Source organism: Balaenoptera ricei, chromosome 5 (assembly GCF_028023285.1).
Source record: "Balaenoptera ricei isolate mBalRic1 chromosome 5, mBalRic1.hap2, whole genome shotgun sequence".
Classification (NCBI taxonomy): domain Eukaryota; kingdom Metazoa; phylum Chordata; class Mammalia; order Artiodactyla; family Balaenopteridae; genus Balaenoptera; species Balaenoptera ricei.
The window spans coordinates 105,627,537-105,642,362 of NC_082643.1; the positions used below are offsets into that span (position 1 = coordinate 105,627,537).

At 38.0% G+C, this 14,826-nt stretch overlaps 1 protein-coding gene across 3 annotated transcripts in view; it reads right to left on the reverse strand.

The window, feature by feature from the left end:
• Positions 1-14,826, reverse strand: part of STX18 (syntaxin 18) — a 120,898-nt gene that overhangs the window by 74,786 nt on the left and 31,286 nt on the right. For 2 of the 3 annotated variants that reach the window (XM_059923339.1, XM_059923340.1), the window contains exon 1: positions 5,987-6,108. The exons of the other annotated variant lie outside the window; for it this stretch is intronic. The gene's annotated coding sequence lies outside the window, so the exon portion shown is untranslated. Of the gene's footprint in view, positions 1-5,986; positions 6,109-14,826 lie in introns of those variants that run through there. 3 annotated transcript variants of the gene reach the window in all.

Genomic DNA, 14,826 nt, shown 5'->3' on the forward strand with positions numbered 1-14,826 from the left:
GATGTTTAGTAAGAACAAAATATCAACGTTCTATTAGAAGCATAGTTGGAATAACTTCATTTCCCGTCTGCTTTTAACCTTATACATGCAAGAACTTATGAAAGATAAAAGAGCCCCGTTTTCACAGAAAACACAGGAACTGGAAAGACCTTCATGGGCTTTCAACCGCATTGTGTATTTTTAACTCTTCTCCCTCTTGTGCAAAAAAATCAAGTAAATATATACTCTTTCCTTGTACCTCCCTAACTCCATATCCGATGGTGGCTCCTTTAGGACTGTATCCAACAGGCAAAGCTTTACACTGGGGTCAGACACTGGAGGCCTGCAAAGTTGCTTTGAGAGTTCCATAACGCATATAAGAGTACACTGAGGTGACAGTGCAAACGCTATGAAGCAGAAGGTAATAATAAACACAGTAGTAAGAGAGCATTTATTAATCACCTATCTGTACACCAGTACAGAATGGGTAATCCACACAGAGATTGCATCTGGGCTCACAGCGTGCCCTTGGTCAAGTCGCTTCTTTATGCTTCAATTTCCTCGCTTGTAAAATGAAGGGACTGCATTCCCTGATCCTGAAGGTCTATTTGAGCTCCAAAAATTCCATGACTTCTTGCATTTGACTGAAAGCTGAACAGCACATTTTCAAGCGATTTTTCATATTCAAAACTGTGCTTACTTTACAAAGAAAGAATTCAGCGTTTATTTTTGATTACCTACTACAGAACATAGTCCATATTTTCACATATCTCATTTAATCTTCACATTAATCCTCTAATATTATCACCTTTACAATTTTACAGGTAAGAAAATTGAGGCTCAGATATGCTAGAGTTGGTCAAATTAGATCTGCCCGATTAACTATCCATGCTCTTTCCATACATCATGGGATCTCCCCTGACTCAAAGTGACAACAGTACATTGAAGCGTCCACGGAGGGATTAACAATCAAGTGCTGTGTATGCGTACAATGCTGTGCTGGGCACCGGGAAGGCTACACACAGGGAGGAAGGATGTCCCCGTCCCCAAGGGCCCTGCCTTAGAGAGCCAAACCATAAAGCTGTATGCCATTAATTGCAAAAGGCCATTAAAAACCCTACATATGTCATGAAATCAGGGGAAGAAAAGGGTCTGGTGGACTAGAAAAACAGGGAGACAGTGACCTTGAAAAGGGAGAAGGAGGAAGATCTGATTGGTCTCACGTAGGGTCAGGTAAAACGTCTCTCTTTATCCCTTGGCCCTCTTGGCACGCTCTCCAGATGGGTCTAATGGACAAGCAGGCTGAGAACCACTGATGCGGGCAGCGTCGGGGACAGTAAAGCGGACTCTGCACTCAGACTGCCTGGATCCAACACAGGCTCTGACAGTCACTAGCTGTGTGGATGTGCCCAGATTACTTAACCTATCTTTGCCTCAGTTTCTTCTTTTGTAAAAATGGGTACATACCACACATATATGAGGGTGAAATGGGTTATTTTCTGCTCAGAAAAATACCTGGCATACAACAAGTACTATGCAAAGACTGGAAGGCCTTGAATGCCCCGTGAAGGAATTTCTGTAAGCCAACGCTGTTAAGTGTTCTTTTACAGATGGTGCTGACAGAAGAAGACAGCTTTCTTTCTTTCTCTCTCTTTTCTTTCATATTAAAATTGTACGTTTGAATACAAAAAATAAATGGTAGCCTTGTGTTAGTCCAGGTCCAGGTCCAGCTCTCCAACCCCATGTCTGAATTATTAAACAGGAAAAAAAAAAAAAAAACACATAATAACATTCATTTTCAGGTAAAATAATCTGTTGAGTTAACCGTAACAAGATTTTTTTAAAAAGGAGGATCTCACAGTATCCTAGTATAAGGAAATGGAACAAGTTAAAATGGATATGAGAGTTAAAATAAAATGACATAGTACAGTGGGCCTGTCAACTACACACTACGGGCTCTAAAAACTGTCCACGTCTGAAATATTGGGATGGTAAATGAGAACATCTATGATTATCAGATCATGTGATATTTTTATCCTATAGTTGAATTATATTTCATTAAATAAGTGTACCTTCATCAAGATCTCTTTGTCATATATACTTTCAAAAACAAGATTTCTCTCTTTTTCTTCATTTATTCTTTACATTCCCAAGAGAAAGGTAAAGCAAGTAATATAAGATCTTCAATATCAAGATGAAGAAACCGAGAGGCAGAGGACTGCCCAACACCACCATTAAGTGAGATAAACTCTGATTTCCTTTTTAAACATCTAATGATGAGTTTTGGGGTTTTTTAAAATTAATTAATTAATTTATTTTTGGCTGCGTTGGGTCTTTGTTGCTGCGCGCAGGCTTTCTCTAGTCGCAGCGAGCGGGGGCTACTTTTCGTTGCGGTGCGCGGGTTTCTCACTGCGGTGGCTTCTCTCGTTGCAGAGCATGGTCTCTAGGTGTGCGGGCTTCAGTAGTTGTGGCTTGCGGGTTCAGTATTCGTGGCGCATGGGCTTAGTTGCTCCACGGCATGTGGGATCTTCCCAGACCAGGGCTTGAACCCATGTCCCCTGCATTGGCAGGCGGATTCTTAACCACTGCGCCACCAGGGAAGTCCCAAACTCTGATTTCTTCAAGAGCAACCCCAGTGGTGAGGTAAGGGAGAAAGGAGAGGCCTGGGCAGCAAAATGAAACAGCATCCAAGAGCTGTGAGGCCTCTCACGTCCTGATAACCCCGCATCGCAGGACCGTGGCCGCAAGTCCTGTGTCAGCTACTATGCTCTGGGTTAGTCATGAGATTACGAGAACGTCAGTGTCCTCTTCCGCAGAGCCCCCACAGCTGATCACTGCCTCCCACTGAACTACTCCGGCCAATCCATCAGCGAGCCCTCCAGACTCCATGTCTGAAACGGCTCCTGAATCCACCCCCTTCTGCTCACCCGTCAGCCTTAACCGTGGGGATGCCTCACTGCTGTCCCTGCTCTGCAGGCTCTCCGCTCTCTGATCCACCACCCACACTCCCACCCCACCCACCCAGCTGGCCCAAGCCACAGTAATGGGGGGAGGAGCTGAGGCCTGGGTTACCTGTGCTGTTTAAAAGCAGCCGCTTTGGAGTGTCATTAAAAGCCTCACCATACTGATGCTGCCTACACAACTGTGGGTAGGAAGACTGACATTTTACCTATAACCCTTTCCATGTTAAATAACTATAGTACCACAGGTTTCGAGTTAAAAAAAAGAAAAGGAAAAAAACCTACCACCAGCCACATTAAACCATGGTGTCATGCAGGAGACTCAAATTCTGTAAGTCTTAGCACTTAGGGTGTGCAAAGAACAGCTGTTTGAAAGAGGTAGATGAAGGGTGTGGGAAGCAGTGACTTACATGCCTTTTGTGGGAGGCAGGGAGAAGATTCCTTCATACTGCCAAGACAAATTAGCCTGTATCTGAGAGGACTTAATAGCCAATGGAAGAATTGGCTTCTTAATGTTTTACACAGAAATGAATTCCATAAAACCAGCATTTGAACCAATGAAGGACTGTGTTGGTTTCTGAGGACTGTGGTTGGGTCTGCCATCCCAGATCCAGGACCTAGGTTGGCAATGGGAGTGGATGATCACAGACATGCAAGTGTACCATCGCCCAGACACCCCCTCAGGCTCCACAGCACAAAGGGAGCCGTGAAGACCATAAGACTCCTCCAACCCCTGCCCCCCAGTATCTGTACCAGAAGGCCTGTTTGGTATGGCTTTAGGAGAGCATGACCTCTGATTTAGCTCTCAGGGGCTCAGGCTGAATTCCCAGGATTATTGCACAATATGCCAATAAAGATCACAGACTTCCAATTTCTAAGATGTTTATAATGAACCATGAGTTGCAGAAAAACTGGGGGTGGCGGCAGGGGGGAACTAAGGAAAACTAGAAAAAGCTGTATCACCATTCAACTTGTTCAGCATCGACCCCCGAGCAGGCCCCAGAACTACAAATGGCACCTTATTATTCTGTGATTAATACCAAAAACATCAACAGATAACAAAACATCTATTCACACACTCACTAGCACCCATATAACACCCTGCACCAGGCACAGTTCTATTCTGTCTTACAGATATTAACTCACTTAATTCTCCTTAATCTATGAGGTGAATAGTACTATTATCCCTATTTTACATTTGAGGAAATTGAGGCACAGAAAGGTTAAATACTGTGCCCACTGTCACTCAGCTAATGCAGAGCATAACTAGATTAAAACCCAGTTAATGTGGCTCCAGAATCTCTGCTCTTAACTAATGTCTATACTGCCTATTGCGCTAGAATTGATAAGATCTGTAAGTTAAAAATGTGTTCACTGGTCCTCAGAATCACCCTGTCGTATCTTCCTGAGATACATCTACTAGGCCTAGAACAAAATGTGTATTGCACCTGCTGAGTTAAACGAAGATTAACTTTATCTTCTAAGACACAAGAATATAAGGAGACAATATGCTATGGTCAGAGATAATGTACTCCTGGGTGTCTACATCTGAGGGTATATGGTATGTGTCAAAGAGAGGTATGATTACTAGTTACTGTAAATGAACAGATGTTGTATTCTTCTACTCATTAAAATTAGTCACATAAAACTTTTGTAACAATACTAACTGGGAAAATCAAACTTAATCACTCTTTTCTATAAAAGGGGAATTCTTGTTCCACAGAACCTCAATGCATATTGTTTTTACCACATAAATTTACAACTGATTTATATATGTCTTCCCTAAATTTGGAAGTTTTTTTTTTCTTTTTAGAACAATTTTTCTCTGGAGGGAAACACTCCCAGGGGCGGGGGAGTGGGGCGGTGGGGGGGGGGGGGGAAGCAAAAAGAAAACAGATTTGAAGTCACTTTTCTACTTCTTTGCAAAATAATACTGGATAATAAACCCATTAACAATAATAGACCCCAAATAACTATAATATTACTGCCAATATATCAGAAAGGTCTCCCTACTAGACTTGCTGTACTTTGAAACACTTAACCTCATCCTTTTTTTTTTTTTTTTTGGTTATCTTCAATCCTCAATACAATGACTGGCACATAGTCCCGGTATCCCATAAACATCTATTGAATTGCTAAATAAACCTAACACAGGCCCAATCCAATATCAAAGACTTCATAATCTTTCTAAGAAAAACAGTTTTGTGATACCAGTTCACTGGTACACAACACTATTGTTAGGACAAAACAATCAGGTAATATATAAGCAGTCAGGACATTTAGGAAGGATAATAAGAACAATTAGTTTATATCCTTAAGGGTATAACTTAGTACTCCCAAATATTAGGCAAATAGCAAAACAGCTTAAATTTTAAGAAAAAGATCTAGGTTTCATATCAGATTAAAAAAAAAAGAGAGAGAAATGCTAATAAGCACTAGAAAGACTGTGGCCTTCTCTGAAGGCCTTTAAGAATAAGATACTCATCGTAGGGCTTCAGGTTATTTTTGCAAGAAGACAGAAAGCTCACCTAGGCAGCATTTTCCAGCTCTAGAATTCCTTGGCTATAGCCTATGAGACAAAATGGACAACTAGGCCGAACAGGCAAATGAAGAAAAAAGGTGCCACTTCTTAGCAGGGGGATAACAATTTGAGGCTATCATGAACTTACATATAACAGACATTTAAAAAATTTATGCCAGTGCCTAACAAACTTTCTTCGAAGATCTTTTCTTTTAAATTAAAAACAGTAGCTTTATTAATGCACAACCCATTTCAAATTTGAAACACAACTCTAAGCCATACCTTGTGGACTGAAAAGCCGTAATTGAAATGTGGAATGAGACCAACTGAAATCAATATAAGAAATTTGAAGTAAGTAAATACTTTTTTTTTTTCCTAGGGGGTTAGTATAAAACGTATGAAATTACAGTAGTAAGAAGTTATTAATTTTAAATTATAAAGTGGAATTGAGGACTTCAAAATATTCACAGATTTTTCAAAGAATTTTGAAAGCAAAGAAAACCGTATCATGCTCTGGAAAGCTTACCTTTTAGAAAAACAGCATTTAATTTGCCCAGCTGCTCGACCATGTTGCACTGCAAAGCCACAGCCACATGGATCCCACCAAGCCCTGCACTGATTATAAAGTTGTATTTTCAGGTTCACAGATATTACACTGACTGGCTTCTACACAAACATTCATTATTTAATCGCTAACCCAATTTAATTATTAAACCTGAACCAGGTGAGAACAGGAACTGTGTCGACTTACCTGTATAACCAGAATACTCTGGCAAGCACATTTAGGAAAATTTCAACAATCACTGGGCAAAGAATCACTAGTAGCAGAATGTTACCTTCAAGTCAGAAGAATTAACTAGTAGGCACTAAAAACGTTTGCTAAATGAAAGAATAAAGGAATGTTCATTCAACAGGGGGAAATGGCTTTTCAAATATATTTTTTTCCAAATAAAATGACTGCTGATTAATACAGCAGTTACTTGTGGATTTCTTCCCACTGCCCACAGTCCAGATGGGTCACTACTCCCACCGTTAGGATCCCAGCCATGGAGGTGAAGGTAGGGCAGCTGTGTGAGACTTAACAGAGCACAAGCATCAGAGACTGTGTATCAATGAGCCTGTCCTCAGTGGGATTTTAAAGTGGGTTTTCCATCACTTGGTATTAGAAAAAATTTTGCCTCTTCAACTACATTTTAAGTTTCTTTTTTAATAACCTTATTTTCTGCTAATCACGGAGAATTTGTGAAATAAGCAAAATATAAAGAAAATAAAATCAACCCATAAGATCACCTAGAAATAAACTCTTTTACCACTTTGATGTATTTTCCATTTTACATATATATATCCTTTATATAATTGGAACCATATTATATGTACAATTTTATATTCTACTTATTTTAATTGACACCATAATGAGCACTTTCTCACATAATTAAAAAATCTTCTTAAAAACTACTTTGATGGCTATATCACATTTCATTGTTTAAATTTACCATAATTTGACTATTTTTCTACCGCTGGATAACTAAGTTGTTTCTTCTGATTTTCCACAGGATAAATTATGCTGTAATGAACATCTTTGTGCTAAACCATACCAGAGTATTTTTGTATACTAAACCTTTATCTGATTTTGTGATTCCTTAAGACAAAGTCTTAAAAGAGGAATTACACGCTAAAAAGTTACAAACATGTTTAAATCTTGACATATATTGCCAAACGGTTTCCCAGACAGGAAAGGAACTATTTGCCTCATACGGCATCCCAGTCCCAGGCACACAGCGGCAGTCCATGAGCAGTACTGCCAAGACTCCCCTCCCTTTGTTTGCCTGTTCAGAATGACTGCTTTTTAGAACAGTAAACAACACAATTATCTTAATACCATTAAACCCGATTTCTTCTGCCTCAAGTTAGTGATCATTTTCTATATACAGGGCAAAATAAGACTTCAGTTTCCTCATCTAGAAAATGAGGAGAGTTAGACTAAATGGTCTGTAAGGCACTTGTGAGTACTAACATTTTACAATTCTTATCTGTCCTTGTGCAGACACCGTATGTGTAGGTTCACAGGACACCAACAGGAGAATAAAACGTAACCTATTCACTTAAAGCTGTTCAGCTGTTATTCAATCTTGTTTCTCTTGGAGCAAATCATGAACAATAACTGCAAATTAGAAATACTTAAATACAATTGCCATACTGTTTTATAAAAAGAAAGATAATATTCACTTCTGGTATTTAAGTACATAAACTAGTTTTTGATTTTCAATTCAGGCTCCATAAAACTAGATGCAACAGCTGGAAATTCTGATTCAGAATTTTGACTTCACAGAAAACCAGATGCTATATTGAAGATAAGGTTTCCTGGAGAAGTGCAGCATTTTAAGAGGCAACAGAAAATCTGTATTAGATTTTCTGCAGAAAAACAGAAACCTCCAGGATATTAAGCATTAAGAATCTGCACATTAACAGAAAGATGAAGCTGCCAATCTGCAGTTCATATTTCTTAGCAGCAATATAACCTATTTACGTGATGCACGCACACAGACCTTTATTACCCTATAGGTGTAATATGCCTAAAAGTACCTGCCAGATACCTCAAAACCACTTGCAGGTAAAAGGAAAACAAATGACAACTATTTTTTTAAATCTTTGAAAATTACATTAGGATAAAAAGTACCAAAAAAACATTATTTCAGTGGAGAATTCAAGCGGAATCTTATTACTTGAAAAACAGTAAAAGTTACCTTAAACACTGTAATTGGAAAAACAAAGAAAAAGGATTTAGGGAAAGTGGCATTATTATTAAGATAGCAAGACAGCTACTGACTTAAAAACTTTACTTGTAAAAGAACATTTTATTCTTGAAAATTAAAAATGAACTTCATAGCATACAACACTACTCCGGAATAAAAACATTTTCCCTTTTATATCTTTTCAAAGAAAACTGAAAGGGTTAATAGATTTGGAGTCAAATTTTACATGAAAAATTTTTTTCCTGCATCAGTGAAAAAATATTTATTGAGTTCTTACTAGATGTCCTGAGTTGAGGAAATTGTGGTTGGACAAAAAAAAAAAAAAATCACAGCTCTTTGCCCTCGTGTGTCCTGAAGCAGTAGTCCACACAACGGAGGGATGGGTACCCCTGGAAGCACAGGAGGGACTGCTGTGGTGTATCTGGCACACATAGTTTTAAGGAATTCTATTTCTAGAGCCTCAACATCTATGTATACTCTTTTCTGAAGCAGATCTGCCTGTGAATCTGCTGTGACCCACATCCTGCTGGTTCTACTTTCTTACAAACACTTCACAAGCACCCCTCTCCCACTTCTTAAAGAAAGTCAGAGCTCCACCACACCTGAACTTCCTATGGTGCACTGTCTTGGACATAAAAACCTCTAACAAAGGGACAATTATAAATTCTGGGAATGACTCTAATGACTGGACAAGAAACCCTTTCACAAGTCTGGTGGGGGGGTGGGTTCCAATTTTTTCCACTCGACACAATTAATGGAGGATCTGAGTTGTCAGCTGACAGATCATTTTAAAAAGTTTTGATGACAGTTTGGGCATGTAACTCAGAGGAAGTTCAAAGAACAGAGTGGAGCGCCAGCGCTATAACAAAACTCCTTCCACTCTTGTCCGCTTATGTATGCAAACAAGGTTTCCAAGGTTTCTTGGCTCTTACGTCATAGGAAATGAAAATTAAGAATGCAGTTGATACTGAACACTGTCATAGTCTAGAAAAAAAGTAGCATTCATCCACTTGCACATGATCTAGTTAAAAAAATCTGTTGCCTTAAGAGACTTTTCACGTCAAATAATGTATTTTTTGTTTTAATCCATGTATATTGGTAATAATTGCAAAGGTAGCTCAACACAGAATAATTCAACACAATAGTTCAACAGAGAACAATTACAGCCTTTTGGTCATCACCGGAAATACCTTAAAAATTAAATTTCTACTTGCATACCTATTTTTGTTGCAAAGAAGTATAAGAGAATGAGCAATAAAATATTTTCAACAATAATGAGGGACAGGATAATATTATGTGGGGGAAGTGAAATGGAGTTTACGGAGAAAAAGAAGGACTGTAAAATTTATGACTATAAAAAAGATTTTTTAAGGTTTTTTTTTTTCCAACAAATGATGGTATCAAATATAGTATTTAGATTCCATGGGATACATTTAAAAGAATGATCAAAAGTTTAACTTTAAAATGTCAAGTTTTATAGTATGCTGGAAATTATATCCTGTGCAACTATTTAAACTTATAATGAAAAATTATAGATGTCAGCTTGAAATATATGTATGAGGTTACTTAGTTTTTTTCAAAATTCTTTTAAAGGACAAATAAACAAAGATATTTAAAGGTCACTGGTTTATGGGCTGGTAGGGTGAAAAACACTGAACATACATAACTGTAAATAATTAAACAAAGTTCTGTGAAGTAAAAACATAGGGATACTATAAACGCATAAAATAGAGGCACCCAACCTACTCTGGGGTGAGGGGCAGAGAGGGTTTCCGCCATGAAAGGTAAGCCTCAAGAGGGTAAGGATTGTGTCTGTCTTATTCATTCTTATATTCCCAGAGTCTAGAATGAATGAGCAAAGGTGATGCTTGAACTAAGAAATAAATAAATTAGCCTGGCAAAGAGAGTGGGAGGAAAAGTGTTTCAGACAGAGGGAACAGCATGTATAAAGACTATGAGGCAGAGGAGAACATGAAATGTTCAAGGAACCAAGCTGTATCATTCCAGGCTTTACAATCTATATTAGAGATTTTTTTTTTTCCTAAAGAGGTAACTGGAAGGAAATATTTTAATCAGGGAAGTGACCTAATTAGGTTTACTTTTAATATATTATCTCTCAGAAACAAAAACAAAAACAAAAACCTGTTGCTAATCAGTAAGAAGAGGGAACTCATTCATTCATCCATCAAATATTAACTGAATATCTGTTTTATGCCAGGTACTATATTAGGCAGTGAGGGTACAGGAGTAATCAAACAATGAAACCCTGAGAACTTGTAACCCATCAAGAAGTATTTAAGAGAGTGAAAAGACAAACTAACTGGGAGACTAAGAGAAAATACTTGCAAATCACACATCTGACAAAGGACTTGTATTCAGAATATGTCAAGAACTCTCAAACTTCACGCTAAGAAAACAAACAACTCAATTTTAAAATGGGCTAAAGACTTGTACAGACTCCTCACTAAAGAAGGCAAACAGACACATGAAAGCTGTTCTACATCATTAGCCATTAGGGAAATACAAATTAATAATGAAATATCACTACACACATACCCATTAGCTAAAATAGCTAAAATAAAAAATACTGACAATACCAAGTGCTGGTGAGGATGTGGAACACCTAGACATCTCACATATTGCTGGTGAGAATACAAAATGTACAGCCACTGTGAAAAACAAGTTAGCCGGTTTTTTTTAAACAGCCTTATTGAGATATAATTCATATAGCATACAATTCACTCATTTAGAGTGTGCTATTCAGTGGTTTCTAGTATATTTACAAGTTGTGCAACCATCACTTCAATCAATTTTAGAATATTTTCATCACCCCAAAGATCCCATATTCATTGGCAGTCATTTCCTGTATCTCCCCAACCCTCCCAGCCCTAGGCAACCAACCTACTTTCTGTCTCTATGGATTTCTCTCTTCTGGACATTTCATACAAACGGAATCATACAATATGTGGCCCTTTGTGACTGGCTTCTTTCACTTAGCATGTTCTCAAGGCTTATCCATGTTGTAATAAGCATCAGTACTTCATTACTTTTTATTACCAAATAATATCCACTGTATAGATATATCATATTTTATTTACCCATTCCTCAAGTTGATGGACATTTGGATTATTTTCACTTTTTGATCATTATGAATAATGCTGCTAAGAACATTTGTGCACAGGCAGTTTTTTTTTAATAACATGAAACATATAGTTACCATATGACCTAGCAATCCCACTCCTGGCTATCTGCCCTAGAGAAATGAAAATTTATGCTCACACAAAAACCTGTACACAAATATTTGTAGCAGCTCTTTTCATAATTGTCAAAAACTGGAAATAACCCAAATGTCCTTCAACAAGTGACAGATAACCCTGGTACCTCCATATAATAAAATACTCCTCAGCAACAAAGAAGGAACTATTAATAAACACACATCTTAAATGAATCTCAAGGGCATTATACTCACTAAAAGAAGTCAGTTTCAAAGGGTTACATACTACATGATTCCATTTACATAAAATTCTCAAAAAACCTAAACTATAGCAAGGAAGAACCAGTTGTGTGGGGGGAGGGGGGTGGGGGGTGTCTACAAAAGGGTAACGTGAGGGAGATTTTGGAGGTGTTGTAACTGTTCTGTATCCTGACTGTAAAATGGTTATACCAAAAGAGAATATATATATGTATATATACATACATGTTGGTGTATATATATATACATATATGTATTACAATTCATAGAACTGTACAGCAGAAAGGTCAGTTTTATTGTATGTTAATTTTAAATTAAAATTAAGAAAAAAAAGAAGCCAACTAGAAAGATACACACTGACTCTCCTAGCACCTTATGCTCCAGCCTGGAAAGTAAGCATTCCGTATTTACTGCGTGCTTATCGTCTATCAGCTACTGTGCCAGAGAGCTGACCACAGAACAAATGACTTTGGCCATCCTAACACAGATGTAAAAGTCCAAATATAGGGTGTCTTTTAATTTAAATACTAGCTGGCCTCCCACGACTGCTTAGGAGAATTATGAATTATCATCAAATAAATGTATCATGGCTGACACTCCTTCTAGAGCGTAAGATGCATTATAGAAATGCCCAGGTGAAAAACACCTGCTTTTAGGACTTTTAACTTGGGGCTCATATCCCAAACCACTGTTGTTTTGTTTTTGTTTTTTGTCTGCTCATGGTGTCTTAAGAGCCTGTCATTTGGGCCTCTCCATTCCCTGTTGAAGCTGCTCCAGAAGAAAACTGCCTCTTTTGACTGCCCTTTCTCATCTCTCATTTATGCTATGTAGCCTATATTTTACTTTAGATCATCCCAAACATAAGCTCTGAATTTGGTGAAAATCCAAGAAGTTTTGGTGTTGCAGTGAGAAACAGAAAGAAACATCACTTTAATTATGTAGGTTATATATATGAAATTTGTTATTTTGGAGCAAAGACTGAGCCCAACACTTCAGGAGACCAGAAGTAGTAGATCCCAAAATACCAGGGCCATTCTGAAGTCAACAAGAAGAAGCTGGTTTGTAACAAAAACTGAATTAAACTTGGGAGTCAAAAGACCCCAATTTGAATGATCCTGGCTCTGCTTACAATCTAGCCAGATTCTAGACAGGTAAACAATAAATATAATAAATATGTTAAAAAACATATAATAATAAACAGTAGTAAGTCTGTTAATAAAGTTTATTAGACGGTGATAAATGTTATGGGGAAAAAAAGAAAAAGTAGAGTAAGGGAAGGGAAATCTAGGTAGAATGTGGGGGAAGAGATGAATTATAATTTTAAATAGAGTGGTCAGGATGGCCTTATTGAGAAGATGACACGTAAGGACATGCTTAAAGGAGTGGAGGTAAGAGTCATCCAGACAGATATCTGGGGGAAAGCATTACAAGTACAGGGAACAAGTACAAAGGCCCTAAGACAGGAGTAGACCTAGCATATGTGATGAAAAGCAAGGACACCAAAGGTCTACTGGACCTCTGAGCACAGATGTCAAGTAGGTAATCCAACGTAGTGTTTGAAAGAGAAGTTGGAGCTGGAAATAAAAATTTAGGAGTTACTGGAGCTCAAATAGAGCTGTACGGTTGGATGAGACAACCATTCATTGTTCTTTGAACAAACACTTAATGAGTGCCTATGTGTCAACTAGGCCAGGGAGAGTGGAAAAGAGACAAGAGAGAGAGAGAAAGAGACAAAACAGAGGAGAGAGAGAAACTTAGCCTCACAAAATGCTCTGCAGTTCATCTGTAGTTTTAACCAGAGCAATGGGGGAGGCCAGGGGGAAAGAAACTGTGAGAGAATTCCCCGTCACGGTTTTTAAAAAACATTAGTCAAAGAAAGTTACAAAAAAAAAAAAAAAAAAAGATTTAGTGAAAAGTGTAAGAAACATTAAATCTGATTCTTAATCTAGGAGATTAACTGCAGAACTGTGCTCAGCACCTCAAATTCTCGTTGTTAAGTCATCACTAACATTCTTTTCATCAATTTTTCATTGAGAAATTCATGTATATCAGTCTGAAGATGAATCAGAGGTACCTTGCTTTCTGATAGTTTCAAAGAGGAATTTTGCTTGCCCAGCCCATGTTAACACAGATGATGGCAGTTCCTTGTGGTAGCCATGCTTGATCAAGGCCATTGTAAGACAGTGTGTTATTCCACATAGTTATTCCTAAAAATGGATATTTCACCCCTTATATATGAGCTGAATGTAAATCTCAAAAGAAATCTTAGGGAGGACAGCATAATTTTGATGCAATCCTAGTAGCAATTTATGAATAGATTTTGCTTCAAAAGTTTTCAAGTTCAGAATATATGTTGCTTAGGTACCCAAGAAAGGCTCCAAAGGTCCATTTGAACAATGTGTGTAGGTGTGGTAGGTGAATCAATAGTCCCTCTAAACCTGAGTGATGGGATATCTGTTCATTAGGTCAGCTTTGTGCTGAAAAATCTTAAATATGGAACTAAAATGTGTACCAATAACCAAGCAACACTCACAATTAGTTCATGTACACCTCTAGATTAGTTAAGGTTCTCTTGAACAGCAACTGCTTCTAGCTAGCATTCCAAAAAAGGGGATACTAAGGTTATCCAACAAGTTTGAAAGAGGGGTTAAAATTCAGGGTTTATCACCCTAAGCCCTACTGAAATTTTGAGCCAGGTAACTCTTTGTTGTAGGGGAATTATTCTGGGAACGGGGGCTGTCCTGTACATTGCAGGATGGTTTAGCAGCATCCCTGGCCCCTACCTACTAGATGCCAGAGCAGGCCCCTAGCAGTGACGAACAAAAAGGTCTCCAGACATTGCCAAAATCCCCTGGAGGCAAAATTGCCACCAGTTGAGAGTCATTGGTTTAATGCCAAAACATGTGAAGAGCAAAGATCCAGCTGGACCTCTGAAACAATTGGAAGCGGGTATTTAAAACTCCTCTTTGAGTCTGCCTAAAGGTTTATCAATTTTGTTTATCTTTTCAGAAAACCAGCTCATAGTTTCATCCATCTTTTCTATTGTTTGTTTTCGTCTCTATTTCATTTATTTCCTCTCTGATCTTTATTATTTCCTTCCTACTACTGACTCGGGGCTTGTTCTGTTCTTTTTCTAGTTCC